Raw genomic sequence first — 17996 nt, 5'->3', positions numbered from 1 at the left:
TTTTGATATTTAAACTGGGATTTCATATAAAAACCAGAAGGCGAGGTTTATATATTTTTAATGTTAACTAATCCCAGCAATAAAGCTTGGGATTTTGAAAAACAATTTTTGTAATGATCATTTAGAAAGATTTCACCTTCATCACACATAGTCCAGTCTGTCAAACTCCCTTTTGAGATACATTAATGAGTGCAAAAGCAACATAGATCCTATATATGTATCTGAATTTACAACAATAAACTACAAAAAGAAAACAAAAACAAAACCTGAACAACAACCACCACTTCACCCCCCACAATTTTCCAGGGTAAACTATTTCATTTTATCTTAATCCAGTAAGATTCCTAATTCTGGTGCAGAGCGTGGGGAGGTGTGTTTGCTCATTTTTAACTTTAAATACCACATTTCTCTGTCATGCTTTGGCCTTCTGGGGACTTGGGTGTTGCAGTTTTAAGTAAACATTGTTTAAGACATCACCAAGTCACTGGCTAATCCAGCATTTTTGAGAAAGTATATTTATACCGCATCCATATCTAATCACCTAGACACACATCCCAGTTTTCTGAGGGGAAGCATTTAGGTAACTAGCATGAACAGAGGACTTTTTGTTCTCTGCACCTGAAAAAATCCCAGACTTCTAGATATTTACTTCTATACACAGATATGCAGCTTTATTCAAAGGAATGCTTCCCCAACCCGATTTAAAAAAAATATCTCCCAATTTAAAATTAAACTGCTGTTTTCAATAACTATACAATCAGCTCTCAATGTAAAATTTTAGTATTGAATCAAACTGGTAACAGTTACAGTTGCTTTCTTTTAATGAATCCCCTACACTATACGAGCAAGGAAATCCTCTGTGCTAGAAGGACAAGGAAATGCTTCAAATCTCAAATGTATTAAAGAAAAGGCTTGGGACCATATGAAACTACATAGTGATTCCTAGCATCTGAGAACAAAAGACCCATATAAATTTCACACCTAAAATTTCTGGTTTCTAATAAGGATTTTATATGATACAGGGTGTAAGTGTGAATTCTGCAGCAAAGAGTTTGAAAACAATCATCATCACCAGATTCATACTAGTGAATCCACAATAAGAGCACAACATGCTTGCACCTGGACAATCCTGAAATGTCAGCGGCAAACATTTAACAAGTCACACCAATACTAATATTACCATTATTAATTATTGTTCGTGCATCTAGAAAGTCTGTTATATGGTTCCAGTACAAAACCCCTGGCCACAACAGGAGACAGTAACTTGGACAAAAAGTAAGACGCACAAAAAAGGTGGAGAGCTGAATAAACAGCACCAGTGACAACAATACAATCATACAGTCTTTCAAGCCAGCAAAGCATACAGTCTTTTTAGGGGATACTGTCAGCTTTTTAAACTGTTCTCAAGTCTCATGAGGAAGACAACGTGGTGCTGCCTTCAGAACTGAGCTTCAGCATCTGTTCTGCTAAATGATGATGAGTCTCTCCCACTGTTTCTCAATGATGCCCAAACTAAGAGCACATACACCTCTTGTGAATAAGTAACTGAAGCTTTCAAGCTACCAACACCAGGTGTCAACCAGCAGTTTCCTCCTTTCCACTTCCAAACTCCTCATTTCCTTTTCCACTTTTACTTTTTATTCCGGTGTTGGTGTCCTCTTCCTGTCACAGTTGCTCTTCACCACTCACTGCCTCCTATTCTGCACGGATCTTATTCCTGTATGTCCTAAGCATCTGCAGTGGGACAGGCATACAAGGTTTTCTTCCTCCTCCTCCTCTCCTTTAGCCATGTAAACAAAAGGGAAACAGTGAAATACGTAGTAATACAGTACTGATTAATCTGGATGTGACCCTAGATTTAGAGCCATTCTTTTTTTTTATTACCAGGCAAAAAGAATTACTGCAAACAAGCCATAAAAAACCATGATTGATATGAGAGTACAGACCTGGAAATAAGACTGTTCACAGAGAAAACAAACCTTAAAGAGAAAAATTAGCTTTAACTGAAGAAACACAATAGCTTTCACCCCAGAAAGTTTCTGAAAGAATTGGCCCACGAAGTCACTAGTGAGACAGCAAAGAGTTTTAACCACAAATCTGTAAAGAAAATCAAAAATACTTGATTGAAATTTAAAAAAAAAAAAAAAAGAGAAAGAGTGGAAAACAAAAAATACCAGCATCCTTCTTAAGTCAAGCAGGAGGAAAAAAAGTGAACCAGCAGTCAGGCAGACAGACAACTACTTACTTTCAAGATGTAAGATGGTTAATTACCAGACGTGGAAACATACTAGAAACCTAACAAGGACACAAATGCAAATAAAACATATTAATTCATATGTGAATGTGTATGACATTTAAAGGAAAATGCATTCCTTGCCTTGGGTAACAAAAGATAGGAGACTTCAGGATGAAGTCGAATTTGTAGGTAGTTTGTATAAAACCCTGCAGTAATCAGATAAAGATACTTTATAAATAACTATTTATTAGATGCAAAATATATTCTATGAATATTTCCTTTAGAATTCAACAGCATTCATATACAGTAAAACTTCAACAGAAATTCTGCCTACAAATTTGCTCTAACAACTTTCCTTAGCTCTGTGCCAAACTCTTCTCAGCAGTTTACAGCCCTTGCACAGTAGCTATAATGTTGTCCTGCATTGCACTCATCACTTAGCATTTCATATAACCATGGTGCCTTTTGGGGCGGAAGAGACCTCAGGAGGCCCCTAGTCCAGTGTTCTCCTCAAAGCTTGAAAAACAGTGAATTTAGACCAGGGTGCTCTGGCAGCCTCCAGGAATGGATATTTTCCCAGTCTCTCTGGGCAACCAGTTCCAGTGCTCAATTATCTTCATAGTGATTATTTCTTTTCCCTTCAGAATTGGAAACTCCAGGCTTCAATTTAGGTCTTATCTCTCATTCTTTGACCATGTATCTGCTACTAGGCCTCCCCACACCACCTCTTCTGCAAGATGAACACACTCAGCTTTATCAGTCTCTTCTCTCTCTCTCTTACATGCTCCAGTCCCCTGACCATCTTGTTGGCTGTCTACTGGATTCACTCATGTTTATCAACACTCTTCTTGTACTAGGAGGGCCAAAACCAGACACAGTGTTCCACATGTGGTCTAACAAGTGCTGAACAATGGTGAATAAACACTTCCCTCCACCCACTGGCTGGATTCCCATTGACATATCCCTGTGCACTGTTAGCCTTCAGCATTGCAAGGGCAGACAGCTGACTCATGTTTAGACTCCTATCAGCCCACCCCCAGACCAATTAAATTTAAATGAAGTCATCTTAGCTGCATGAGAGTTTTTATCTTCACAATTACATCTGTATACTGTAGCTCTGAGCTACAGTATAAACATTTTGATGGAAAAAAAAAAATAAAAAAAACACAAACAAAAAAACAGTTTGGAAAGAGTTATTTCAAAACACAAAGGTATGGTAAAACGAATAAATCAAAAGCTTTGCACAGACCAACAGGCACCCCAAAACTGATTTTTCCACTCTTTTAGAATTTTGTTGAGCCTGCAAGCTCAGAATTTGTGAAATGAAGCTAAGTTATCGTATTGTCACTTTGAGTGACTGTAGCACCTTGCACTTCCAGTTAGAGACTGAATTTCACAGTTGCAGAGGGGTTTTCAAAATAATTTTAAAGTTTAAGCAATCATCTGCAAGTGTCACTGAATTTTTAAATGTTCAACAAAACTCCTGATGACCCTGTGTGTGTAAATCACTAAGTAGCTCCAATTTCAAACGTTGCACTTGCGTTTGACAAGCTTTGGAAGAGCTTTGTTTTCCCACTTCAATATGCAGCAATTTCATTATTCCAAAGAATGTCAAAGCATGCAGACATTTGAACAAGTCATTAACAATTTAACCAACATAATCTGAAGACTAATGGATCAAAACAATGTGATCAACAAAATTATTATGTTTGCAGGATATCCAAGTAATTTCTTACTTCAATTAACTCAATATATTTAAATAATTGACTTAAATCAATAAACATAAAATATTTTGTCTTCATTTTAGCATCCTGCAGTTCACTGGAACATAATGAGCACTAATTAATCACATAAATAGAATAAAAATCACCCATATGAATGCTGGAATAATTCACTGTGCTTATAATTTGAGTTATAATATTTTTCATAGGAAGTGCATTAGCTTTCATCCTCAATGCTAAATATTTAAACTTGCAAAGTTTGAACTTCATACCCCTAAAAAATTAACTTGTCAAACACTGACAGGTTTCACAGTAAATTTTCACATCGACCAAAACTTTAAACAAATCACAATCTTGGTTATTACAAAAATCAATCACATTGTAAATACTGTTTTTTAAAAAATAAGAACTATTTTTCTGTTGTTTTTTTTTTCTTTAAGTAGCATCTAAACACTTAAACATACACCATTCTTTGACTATATCAAAAACTAATCTTTTTTTGAGGTCTGTATTATCAGAACTACTCCACAATTTCAACACCCATGTATCACGTTATATGAAATAAGAATAACAACTCTTACTCTTGGCAATTTTATGGCCCTGACACCATGATACAGTGATGAAAGATAAAAACAATCTGGCCAGTGAGCAAAGAAAGAAAAGCATTGCCATTGCAGTGTTATGCTCTCCTTTGAAAACTGAACCCATCCCAAAGTAGATCTCAGTTGAGCTTGTGTTTGTGTTAATGGAAATCTGGATTAACGGATAGAGAAAGAAGAAAAGCATCTATATGAGTGTCTGTGCATAATTCACACTGTAACCACGAGGAACTATTTTCATGTCTCCTTGATTAAAATGTAGTAAAAATAATAATTGTGTGCTTGTAACAGAGTAACACACAGCAGTGACAACTGGGATGTGCTTTCAGGCCAAACACATGCAAACAAAAGATTACATCTATGCAAGCACACAACTGATAGTGACAAGAATTCCTTGAAGTCCTAACCCAGCATTATCTCTGCAAGAAAAACAGGATCAACCCTTTTAACTGTGTTTGTGAAGTCTTCTGTCTTCCAGAAGGCATAGAGATTCAGAATGTAGAATTTAGTGGAGAAACATGCATGTAACACCTTCGTAGGCAGCTCAGCACCACCAGGCAAGATAAACACTGTACAAAAACTGCTGCCAACTCTAGCAACGCAGGTAGAGCAAGACTTAAAATTCATCTACAAGGATCCTCTAGGCGTCAAATTTCCTAAATGGAGAACGGTCAACTCACATTTGGAAACAGAGGGACCAAAGCCCTTGGGAGGTGATCCCTGTTTTGCCCTGGCAGAGCCTGTGGAAGCAGCACCCACCACAGGTGGGAATGCTCCAAGTCTGATCTGCAACCAGCTGTGAAGATGCTTTTGTGCCAGTAGGGGTATTTGGCAAGTTGCCATTACAGTAAGTTAAAGCAGCTTACAATACCATAGTAATCGCCTCAGCCAGTGCAAGAGAAGGCCAGGGCCATACAGCTGGGAGACGGAGGTGCTGGAGGACAAAGATGAAGTCCTCCTTCATCAGGCACAGAGGCCTGTGCACATTGTACACAGTGCAGGTGTCAAGGTGTTGGCAGCAGCAGGGTCTCCAGGGGCTGCTCCTGTGAGGAGTGGCTGAGGCTGCCCTGTGCTGGACACAGGTGGTTCCAATGGCCCCACCATAAGGCACAGCTGAGCCCCTCAGCTATGGGCAGGTGCCTTGGAGAAAGCCTGAGGAACAAAGACCAAAATGAAGCCAGGGCTGAGGAAAAACGTGTGAGAAACAGCCCTGCCAGCCCCGAGGGGAGAGTAGGAGGAGGGGAGGAGCTGCTCCCGGTGACCCCACAGAGATGCCCTTGTGGGGAGAGACCCGGTGGAGCAGGAGAGAGCAGCTGGGTGGTCAACTAGCAGACAGCCAGGGTCAACCCAGCACACATATGTGGGAAATACCCTTAGACTGGCTGAAACCAATGCTGAAATCACACTCCAACACAATATCAAGCATTGCTGTACACCCCTGTGTTTCAGCATCCATGTATAGTGCAAAGACAGACACAATTCCAATGCTGAATTATCAGACAAGAACATAAATCAACATAGAAACCTTAAATAAAGCCTTCAGAGTTTTGGCAAATGATGCTGCAAAAGTTGCTGGCCTGTAAAGAATATATCCAAATGTCACCAGCTTAGGAATAAAAAAAAAAAAAAAAAAAAAAAAAAAAAGGAAAAATGGTTCTTTTTAGAAATAATGTGGCTATATAAGTGCAAAAAGAAGTTAGAGACTTGAGGTCATGTATAACATATGCAACTATTTTTAACTCATTCGATCTCAAATGAATAGACCCTTTGCAGCCCATCTTCCATATTTTCAAAATAATATTTTATTTAAAAGTTGGTTGTTGTTTTGGGTTTGTTTGTTTTGTTTTTAAATCACGCAACACTATTTTTACCCTCTTCCTATTTAATTCCAAGAGCTCACACCCTACCACTATCAATACCCAGCATCCAGTACCATAATTACCATCAATTTCATACGAAATAAGGTTTTGATTTGAAGAAAAGGCTACTCCCATTTCTATTACAGCCACTCATGCACTCTGACAAATCAGCTGTCCCAAAAGGATTCCCAACCAACTCCTACAAGACTCCTAGAAGCCTTCTCCAGTGACCCCATATGAAGTGATAGTACTTGGCTGCCAAAAAAAAAAAAAAAAAATTGAGAATTCTTAACATGCCATTGAATCTCTTCAATGCAGGAACATCTGCTACCCAGGACAGGAAGGGAGAAGAGTAGAAATTCTGGGACCCACCAATCACTTCTGACACCAGAGGGTAAGCAAAAATTCCAGCATCAAAAAGAATACTTGAGTTTAGTCCTATTTGTATCTCAGGCCAGGTATTTCAAGTGGCACTACCTCTTTAACTAAATTGACTTTTAGTCGCTTAGATCATCATTATCTAAGCTATTAATAGTTTTCAATAGTTTTTCCATTACTAAGGAAAGTATTTCCATTAGTAAGCGAGACTTCATGGAGAAAGGTATTGAGTAACTCATAGTGTAATCTGAAAAATGTTACACTACCTTTTATGTGTCCAAATTGGTTAAATTAACACCCTAAGAAGCAGTTGATCCATAATAAGAGAAAGTCTATAGGAAAAAAAAGTCACTGGCTTAAGTGATGTCAAAAATAAGGGGCAAGGAAAAAAAGAAGGGGAAAATAAAATATGCTACCAGTCATGTTTTTCTCATCCATTTCTTGATTCTGCAAGAGCAGTGATTCTGTTCTAGCCCTGGGACTCCTTCCAGTTGTACTCAACTGCTGCAACTGCTATGGCTGGTCGTACCAGTATGCTGGAGTTTTCAGAATAAAACTCTGCCAAAACTAAATGTAAGATGAAGAACGCAGCAGACCACTAAGCCAATAAACTCTACATGTTGCACAGAAGCAAGAATAAGGCAAGGGAAGGGAGGCCACCCTACTAAACCAGTCAAGATGGGAGAAGGTGGATCAGTAGACATCAGCAGCTCTTTTGGAGAGGTGTCAACAGCAAGAGCCAAGCAGATCTGAGACAAGTTTGGGAATCCCTGCTCTAAGCCAATGCTTTTCCCCATAATAATGTGCTTGTACTACCATGCTAAAATACAATAGTCCCAGGAGAAATGACCTTGTCTGAACATCACCTGCCACAAGTGGGTATTAGCAGAGAAATGACAGTTATATCACTCAGTAGATATTTATTAATTTTATTAGTACAACATAAAGATTTTTGTAAAGTAATTATTTCATTCAATTTTTATTTATTCAAGCTAGATATGAGGAAGTTTTTTTGGTTTTGTTTTGTTTTTTTTTTACAATGAGGGTGGTGAAACCCTGGCCCAGGTTGCCCAGAGAGGTGGTAGATGCCCCATCCCTGGAGATATTCCAGGCTGGGTTGGACGGGGCTCTGAGCAATCTGATCTAGTTGAAGATGTCCCTGCTCATTGCAGGGGGAGTGGATTAGATGTCCTTTGAAGATCCCTTCCAGCCCAAACTATTTTATTATTCTGTGACTGTTTTCATTGAATGAGTATTATATTGAGAATCACATGAATATTTTATTACATATTACTTATAATATTATAAAATACCTTCCAGCACTCAAGTTAAAGCTACTAATTAGCATCTTTCCAACTGTTTTAATTAAATTCACCATTAATTAACTACAGTTTAGTACTTTAAACAAAAAGTTGTTTAAAGAGGTACTATGTTACTCACGTTTTAATAAAATTTGGTTTGCCAGGAAGCTGAAGGGGGCAGAAAAATGAGTTAGGGATGAGCAAACCAGGGCAGCTGCTACAGAGAAAGCTGATTCCCTTCCCTCCTCACCCTGCCTCCCCTGCAAGGTTATGTCCAAACGACTGTATTAAGATCTAAGTTTAATTGAGTAAAATAAAAGAGTTTGCCACAACCATACAATTATCATATAAGAACATTCACATTATATTTGAATGTTCTAATATGTATTCATAGGGAAATTTATACAAAGTAGTTTTGTATCAGTTTCAGTGTTCTAGAATCTTGAAAAGGATTCCACTACTAAAAAAGATGCAGTAGAGGAATGGGAATGTGTAGTTTTTAAACATTTTGAACATATTTTCCTTTTATTTTCCTTTTCATTGGTGATTTGTTCCTGAATGGTTTGTTTTTTTTTTCAGACAGCTAAATAAAAAAAAAATATATACTAACTTGTCTACACTTATCAAGACACATACTGACTTTATTAAAATGTGTTCCTTCTATTCTCTGAGTCATAATTTCTTGTTAATTTATACTCAGTCTCTTTGGTCATTTTAAATTCTAATACAACAACACAAGAGCTATCAGATGTTTCATCATAGACCACATATTAACCATTGTGATTTGTTTTAGCAGAGTTTTTACAGAGAAACCAAGTAGAATTTCCTCTAGGAGAGATACTGACCTTTGAACATACTATCCCACTAGTCTCCCAATTTTACAAGCAGTAAACAAACCCTTCAAGTACACTATGCAAACTTGCAGCCTCACTGATAAATGCCTACTATGTTTCAGGGTACTTTAGAAGCAGTAGTCTTCTCTACCTAAGGGTACAGAATTATAAGTATATAAATGCCTTTTAAGAATAATCTCAGCCTTTAGCAACCTTTTGTCCCACAAATCTTAGGCATCACAGCAAATTATACTAAAAAATAAATTCAGTGATTAGCAACCACTGACTGAAAGTAGTTTTAATACTGAAGCACAGAAATGTCTTTCCCCCCACTAATTTACAACACGATTTTGTGCTTCAAACTTTCTTTGATCTGGCAAGAGGTTTTCCTAACCTTTTGCAAATAAAAAGGTTAATATGTAAACTTTTCAAAACATAACCAAAAGGTCTATAATCTGCATTTTATAGATGGCCTCCTTAGAGATTTGTCTAATCCCTTGTTCTTCGGATGTCTAAATCCTTAACATAGAAAGTCTGGATCTGGATTCTATACTTGTTTGAGGCAACGTGAAATGACAAAGTTAAGCTTCATGAAGTAAAAACAAAGAACACAGGAACTGTCTTAAGGAGTGTGCCTGCTGTATCTTCCACTGGAAATATCCATAGATAAAATATTACTTATTCCAGTAAAGCTGAAAATACTGTACTTGTTAAATGTAATTTTTCCTGAATTGTAACTGTGTTGAATTAGATCAAAAGCATTAATCCATGAGTATACATTTTTTGTTTTAATTGAAGACTGCATTTTTTACACCAGCTAAATGTCTTTTGGTGCAGAACAATGTCATGTTTCATAAGAGTTATAAATTTCACATCAGTTTAGCTGTCCAAGGTTATTCATTTGTGGAAAACATCTCTTTGTGCTTTAATTCAAATGGCAAGTTCAACATTTTATCTAAACATAAAAATATATCAGTGTATGTTAGTTTTAAAGTTGCAAAAGTATTTCAGAATTTTTGAAACAATAATTTCAAGCAAACTATCACAACAAAAACAGCTGGGCTGGTATTTAACTGTAATTTTTTTAAAAAAATGCATTTCTATTGCTGTTAGTTATATTTAGGATAAATGAATATGCCCCTGCATTTCAAGCTATGAAGTTACAATGCCTGTAGTGCAGCTGTTTGCACAGGATCGTTCCCTGGCTAAGGCCAGGCATTCCCGCACTGACGTATCAATATTCAACTCAGCAGATGAGCAGAACCAGAGGCTGTCAAAAAGGATGATTGGGAGGGTGGGAGTGTGAAGTATATAAAAGATGACATCTATCTTTAGGAGGTGGTTAGTTTAATTATCTATGAAGTTATTGATCCTGAGTTAGGAAGAAGCTGAGCAAGTGTTTAGGGAATGCCACGAGCTGTCAGCTTGTGATTAAAGGAATACTCGTGCCCTTAAAGGAAACTGGAAAGCAAAAAATACTTTGGCATTTGAGAAACACGCCTTAAGTAGAATCAAAACAGAACCATAAAACATTAATGCGTGTGTATGTCAGGTCTATGGTGGATTTTCTTCATACATAAAATTCCACGTGACTTCAAGTTTTGAGAAGTGTTTTCCTACTTTTCTTGTTAGATTTCCTCAAAATAATTAATGTTAAAATATGTTCTTGTTTTTACAAGTGACTATTGGGCAAACTACAAGTTCCTAGTCAAATAACTTTCTCATGAGCCACACAGTGGCATGCAAGTAGTTTGTGCATCAGGAAAAGAACAAATGTTTATGTTCAGTGAAACAGAATACTGCTTTAGACCCAAAACATCACCAGCTAGGAACTCAAAAGTTTAACCCCATTCTATAAAACAAGCACCTTCAATTTCTCTTAAGGTGAACTCTAAATTATTGGGTCAATCCCCCTAATCTCATTTGTATCTTCACCACCTACAATCCTGGGTATATACAGGTTATTTCAAGATCCTGCCAACATTACCTTTTTGGTCTCTTTGCATGAACGTACACAATTAACAAGCAGTAGAGAAATCACTTCAGTTTGAATTACAAACCAAATGCTGCCATTCTTCATTTCCTAAATACCCATAAATTAAACTGTAAAGGACACGAAATTCACAAGGTTGTCCTAAGATATGGGATAAACAGAGTTCCTTATCTGCAACATGCTATGGCCCAAATCTCAGTAATACAGCTGCACACTTATCCTCTTCAAACAGAGGGTAGGGCTTGTTTACACAAGGAAATGCCCACACAATTCTGTGGCTACAGTTATTGTGGAACTTCTCAAAAACTGGTCAGAAAATAAATGCTCCTTTTTCCTTCTCGTAAGGTGCTACAAACCATTTGCCAGTGGAAAACCCCAGTCAACTTGATCAGGACAGCCTTTCACTGAATCTTCCTTTCTGAGTATCTATGCTGCAGACATACCAATTTAGCTCAATGTTGATTAGCACAGGTATCAATAGCAGGGCAGGCATGAACCTGATCACATCCCTACAAATCTAAACTAGGGGTGAAGCTCAAGTCATCAGTGTTTCCAGCCTATCAGCCCCAGAAATAGATATATGAAAACTAGCCTGAGAACATCTGTGTGCACGTCAGTCACATTTCCCTGCTACAGTGCAGTCCTACCCAAGACTTAGTAGCTATGGAAATAATATCTGGCAGCTCAGCATGACTCACTATTAGTAAACTATTTTTATTTTTTTTTATTTTAGTAAAAAACTATGACCAAGAACAATCTTAACAACTATTTTGATTTAAGTAATGAGTGTTTATCCACTAGTGCTCAAATATTATGATCAGAGAAGACATAAAAATGAAACAGATGAGACATAATAATTTACTACATAAAGGGGCTATGACACAGGTCCTGAGACAGTAGTAACACAACTGAAGCTAAATTTGATTACTTGGTTCCTCTCTGAACATTTCCCTTAATTATGTTTATTTATTTTTTATTTTATGGAAAACCTATATTCTTATTCCTTAATTCACAAACACTCAGGATGATTCGCTTTGAAAGCCCAAGCAGACTTTAAAGTTAATGATTAATTGTAAACAATAAATATGAATGCAGGATAAAATGCTAAACTTTTATAATACCAGGAGCATCATTTTGGTTATTTCGAAATTATTGATCCTCACATCTGTTTCACTAACATGTTTCATGAAGTCTCGAATTCCACCATTTCTACTTTTGAGCTCTATAAACTGAGGAAAAATGTAAAAGTTACTACCATAATTCTCATTTGGGAGCATTCTGCATATTTGAGATGTTAAAACACCTTCTCTATAAAACACAAACAAAAAAGGAGTTAAACCTCAATATATTCCTGCTCCAAGCACATGCTTCTAGATAGGCCAGGTTCATCTTGTTAGTCAGCCATATCCAATCCAGTATTTCTCTATTCATTTCATGAATAAAATATTACCTCAATACATTATTATACTGTCACATTTCCATTGCCAAGTCCCATGTTGCTTTTTTTTTTAGTATTTCACTATTACAGATAGTTTTTCCCTTGAAGTCTACAAAATAAGAACACTTTTGTTTTAAAGGGAATTTTTTGACACATGGTTGCAAGAGAGTCAATTAAAATTACAGTCATATAAAAGGACTTGGGGGGGTTGAAAACTTTTCTTTTTTTCCTTTTCCCTAAAAAATTACTTTACTAATCTCAATGTGCATTCCTTTCATGAAAACAGTTAGAAGATTAGAAAACATTCATATTCTAAAATGTTTGAATAAAGTCCTATTTTAACTATTCAGTTGTGCGATGATAACTTAAGTTTTGGGGTTTTAATTTGTATTATATGAATGTGTAAGTAAACGGTTAAGCAAGTATGAGGAAAAACACCCACACTGATTGTACTCTAGAAAAAGAAGTCTGGTATTGGTTCTTGATTTACAAAGAGAGTGAAATAACTGGGTGTTTATCATGGCATTTCACAACGAAGACTTCTCCAAAATCAGGTTTTAACAGATAACTTAGGTGCTTTTTTTTGTGAATATGTGAATAGAAGTGCTAGACACATTAGCACTGAAGTGCATGATGGAATTGAGAGTTCAGTTTCACTTCTGATGAGGAAAAAAAAAACAAACACACACACACAAAAAACAAAAATAAGTTTGTTTTTTTTAAAAAAAAAAAAAAAACACAAACAAAAAAAAAAAAAAACCACCACCATTACTTGATCTATGAAACTCAGAAATTCACAGTAATTTAAACTGAACAAACTATTTTCTTTAAAGCCAGCTAGACAAACAGTCCTGGATGCCCTAAAAGAAGACCAGATATGCTTTTCCCCTATCTCTGTGTGTATTTCCCAGTCACACGATACTTTCCAATGGCTGCATAAGTCCCTTGCTCAGTGCTGAGCTCCATGCTTATCATGACACGAGATTGCACTAGACAGACCAGACAGTAAAACAACAGACACATGAATGTTTGCAGCATAAAACAGAGACTGCTAATAGAAACAAAGCCATAGGTGTTGCAATCAAGGAAAAAGCACTTCAGAAGTGACTGCAGTCAGGTCCCTTCCTTGCACCTCTTTGCCATCTACCTTGGAGTCATCCACCAGCTGGATACAATTGGCAGAATTTAGCCCCAACACTAGCAGGCTAAAAAGGGGTCAGAAGTGGGGCAAAGCATTCTGGCCCTTCTCATTATTCTTCCAGACAGCATTACACCCAGCCAGGCACCAAGGACACCAACATGAAACACAACTCATTCATCCCACACACCCAGAGAAGTCTGTGGAAGGTTTTTAGGAGTAGGAGAAAAGCAGCTGGACTGTCAAGGACAGTTTGCTTCTGCAATAAACTCTATTTTAAGGTCTCATTGTAACTGCTACCTATATGTTTTTATTTTCATTGCTCATTTCTGAAAAAAAAAAAAAAAAGGTCAGTTTAGGACTATCTTTACTTAGAATCTTAAGGATATTCCAAAAAGCAAGAATTAGAAACACTTCATTTTGGCAAGGCTCAGCTCCTGAAGTTTATCCTTTGCAGGAGGACAAAGCTGAAAAGCACTTCATTTTATTGAAGTCAAAATTTGTTGGTTTGTTAAAATGAAAACTACTAAACAGATGTTTCTGTCATTTTATTTTGACAGAAACTAGCAAGCTTGTTTTTAGAACAGTATTATCAGCTATAAACAAAAGCTACTGACTTTCAAAATAATGGATTATGCTTGCCATACAGCTGACAAATAAAAAAAAATGCAGAAATACTTTTTCCACCATCAAAAGCACAATAAATGCACACAGAGTAAGAATTCTTCAAGATTTCTCACCTGTAGGTACCTTAGTATTTTTATTTTTTTAAGCTCTCTTGGATGGCAGCGGTCACAAAAATTCCAGACTGTCAGTACAAGAAGTTGTGTTAAATGTCAGCTCAGTGGATGTACAGACAACAAAAACACAGCTTTCTATACAGTACCCAGAGAAAGCCAAAGAGTTTAGGTTCCATTTAAATGCTTTAAAGGCTTTTCCCAGAAAAAAAAACTATTGGTAACAAGTCACATCTTTCCATCTTTCTGCACAACTTCATTAGTCTTACGGTACTCAGGGAAGACAGAGGTAATTTTGCAATGAGGGTGGTGAAACACTGATACAGGTTGCCCAGAGGGGTGGTAGATGCCCCATCCCTGGAAACATTCCAGGCCAGGCTGGATGGGGCTCTGAGCAACCTCATCTGGTTGAAGATGTCCCTGCTCATTGCAGGGGGTTGGACTAGGTGACTTTTAAATGTTACTTCCAACACAAACTATTCTATGATTCCATGACTCTATACAGGTAGAAAAGCTGATATTAAATGTCAGCTTGTCCTATCACTTCTGATGCATTCCATCAGACACAATGACATCAGTCAGCATGATCCAACAGACACATTGTGCTTTCCAGACCATACATAGCTATGTACTAGCAATTATGGATACCAAGGCATCAGCCTGAGCTGCCCTAACACTCACAAAGACCAGGAGTGGAAATAATTTTCATAATCCTATGCATCTGCTCAATGCCAGCAACTGTCACATTAATTTGGTATACAAAAGATAGGAAGGGGTCTCCAATAATTAATCTGTAACTATACTGGACTATCCTGAGTCAGAGTATTAGTCTCAGAATACAGTGCCCCTGTTAGGTAGGATTACATGGAAGATTACTGCAATGAAAAAGTAGCACCTGGTTATGTTCCATTTGCAGGCATAGCAACTGTCTTTTCCGTGAAAGTTTCCCAGACAGGTACTGCATAAAGCAATTTTTCTAGTACATGCTGGTGTGTATTCAGTCTACCCTTAATTCATGCAACATGTATTGTGCAGAGTCATAAGGAAGCAGTAAAACTTGAAAGGAAACAAATAAGAAAACTAGGATGATGTCTTAGGAATTAGCAGGAATTATTAACAAAAGAGAACACAATACTTTGCAGCATTTCTTCGTGAAAAAAAAAAAAAATATATATATATTCAGAAAGCTACATTCTGCCTCTGTAGAAACACACAGGAATGGCTAAATTAAGCTATTGAAAAATAAGTAAAATATGTGGTCTTAGCAAGAAATTAAATGGACCATGAGGTTGGTTCTGTGACAGACTGAGATTACTTATCACAAAATAAGAACAACAGCTTCTCACTGCTAGAATATATTGCCTGCAGTTGTAAGTATCAGCAGAAGTGGCAAAGATGACTGCTATATCAGAATAAGAAAAGGACTTTAAAGGATATTATTATACCACAACAAGATTAGATATATGGCTTAGAGGACATTTTCATTCTCAGTAGACCCATGGAGAAACCTAAGAGGAAATTGAAAACGAAGAGGTTAAAATTTCCTATGCTTTTATCGAAGTCTTTTTCTCTCATACCAAAGTTTTCCTTCAAACTTTCTGACAGGTGATCAAAGAAAATGCACAGGCAACAGTTACTAGTAAAAAAATAAAGTGCATTTTTAATACATTTCTAATGGTTGGTTGGTAGGACTGTTGAGGTTTTGTTTTGGGGAAAACCTTCAAAATCTGAAGTTTCTCTTACTACTTCTTCTCTTACTACTAAGCAAAGATACACAATATGTCTTAGAAGAAATCTAATTCAATCTGACTTAGCAATGAATCAAAGAAACGATTTCTTCGAAGTCTTTAAGCAAGATACCACTCGTCTTGAGGGAAAGGGTAAGAGGCTACAAGAGAAGCAGCTGGGAAGCATGCTTACTACCTCCCCATCACTGGATCTCCAAAATTAGTCTCTGCTCTTAGAGAAACCAGAACTCTGGCTTCCTTCAGGTGCTCTATCATCTCATGGCACAAAAGAAAGTATCTGCATGGAGCAGTTAAAAGGCATAGCAAGGGTATCAGCAGCAACATAAGAAGTCAGAATAGAGAACATACAGGACTGTGCAACTGTCATTCCTGGTCAACATAAGAACTGTGCACATGGATACAGAATTCCCCTATAGTTAACCCAGGACAAAAGTTTACCTGGCCACATCTGAAATCCATGGCAGAACATAGATATAAAGGATTTCCTAGAGCCCACTGACATGAATGCAAAAGCATCTGTTACCTCCAGACATCTTTAGCTCAGACCGCAAATACTGTGTTGTAGATCTAAAATTCTTAAGGCCAGACTGAGACGTAATAAACCTATGGTAACAATAATGTTATGATACACAACCATTATATATTATATAATACTTGGCTATTCTTCACTTACTGATTTATGAGGCAAAGATGACCTGTCCTGCTCTCTGGGAGAAGAAAAAATACACAAGAAACTTCATAGGAAGAAGTGGATTTTCTCTTTTTAAAAGGCAAAGGCTTCATCTGCAGATAAATAAATAAGAGGTTGAGGAAAATATATGGGATGTGATGCTCCATTAGCAAACATCACATCTGTTGCTCATATTTTAATACCTTCACTGTCACCCTGAAGCATACCATGTGCAATAAAGAAGAAATTGCAACACAATTTTTAAGTCAGTTATTGTCAACAGGCATACAGCACTAAGCCAAATGCAAATCACTAAATCAATTCAGCGCCAGTTTAAAAAGTTTTGATTAATCTTCAGTTCATTGCTATGCTATTATAATATGTTATTAAACACACCCCACCACTTTAAGACTCCCTCATTTCATTTGTAATTACAGTAAATATTGATTGCAAGGGTGGCCTGGAGACAGCTCCAAAATGTGCAAGTGTGGTCCCCGGAGGCAGAGCTTAGTGACAGTATTCTGTTCCTGTGACTGCCCTTCAGACAGACTCAGCAGAGATATAAACATTCAATATATTAATTTACTAGTTAAAATGCATACCTGCTTGGATTTTGCTCAATTAAGCAGAGAAATTTGTTACAGCATGTATTTTTTTTATAGAAGCCTTAATCAATTTTATCTTTAAATGCTGTTGCAGAAACTGTTCCAGAGCAGCTCAGAAGACAGTCTGAAAAGCGAATCACAGTCTCAGAGAGCACTGGCCACCATTAACTTTCTTCTCGCTGCTTCTTCAGCAAAACCAACACGTACAGGCAACAGAGGCCATAGCCAGTTTGGCAGAGGAAAAGCTGAGCTCTTCTAAATAGAGTTTGTGATTATAACTTTGTTCTGCCATCTGTCCCTGCTGCTGTAAGGAGGCAAACACAACATCCCACTCTCCTTTTATGTCCCCTCTTCCGCTAAGGTGGTAACTCCAGCCTCTCCCTACGAAACCTACTATGTGCCCCATTCCTGAAAGGTACAGACGCTCAAAGCTTCTTCAAACTCTTCTTGCCAGGTTAAGGGGAAACCTAGCAGATAGTCCTCAGTTACAAACTTAAAAGTATGTCCAGGCCCTGCAGCTCCAAATGGGACAGCAGCTATAAAAAACATTTTGTCCATGAAGTTCCCCCTACCATAACCAAGTTGATAGACTGCACATTTGGTCATAGTTTTCCATTCACTTCAATAAAGAATAAAAATAGGCTGGATTTTAATTTTCACACAAATATGTTAAACAGTCCTGTGAAACATATCCAGAATGTTAGCATGTGTACACATACGGTTTACACTTCCTAGCTAGT

The 17996-nt window shown here is 37.2% G+C and overlaps 1 protein-coding gene across 19 annotated transcripts in view; it reads right to left on the bottom strand.

Annotated features, from left to right (window-relative positions):
• Positions 1–17996, bottom strand: part of SEMA5A (semaphorin 5A) — a 348961-nt gene that overhangs the window by 272627 nt on the left and 58338 nt on the right. Inside the window, exon 1 of one of the 19 annotated variants that reach the window (XM_065052688.1) lies at positions 16655–16765. The exons of the other annotated variants lie outside the window; for them this stretch is intronic. The gene's annotated coding sequence lies outside the window, so the exon portion shown is untranslated. Of the gene's footprint in view, positions 1–16654; positions 16766–17996 lie in introns of those variants that run through there. 19 annotated transcript variants of the gene reach the window in all.

This window comes from Columba livia, chromosome 2 (assembly GCF_036013475.1).
Source record: "Columba livia isolate bColLiv1 breed racing homer chromosome 2, bColLiv1.pat.W.v2, whole genome shotgun sequence".
In the NCBI taxonomy this organism is placed as follows: Eukaryota; Metazoa; Chordata; class Aves; order Columbiformes; family Columbidae; genus Columba; species Columba livia.
The sequence above is the reverse complement of the archived record's forward strand: the minus strand, read 5'-3'. Positions and strand labels throughout refer to the sequence as shown.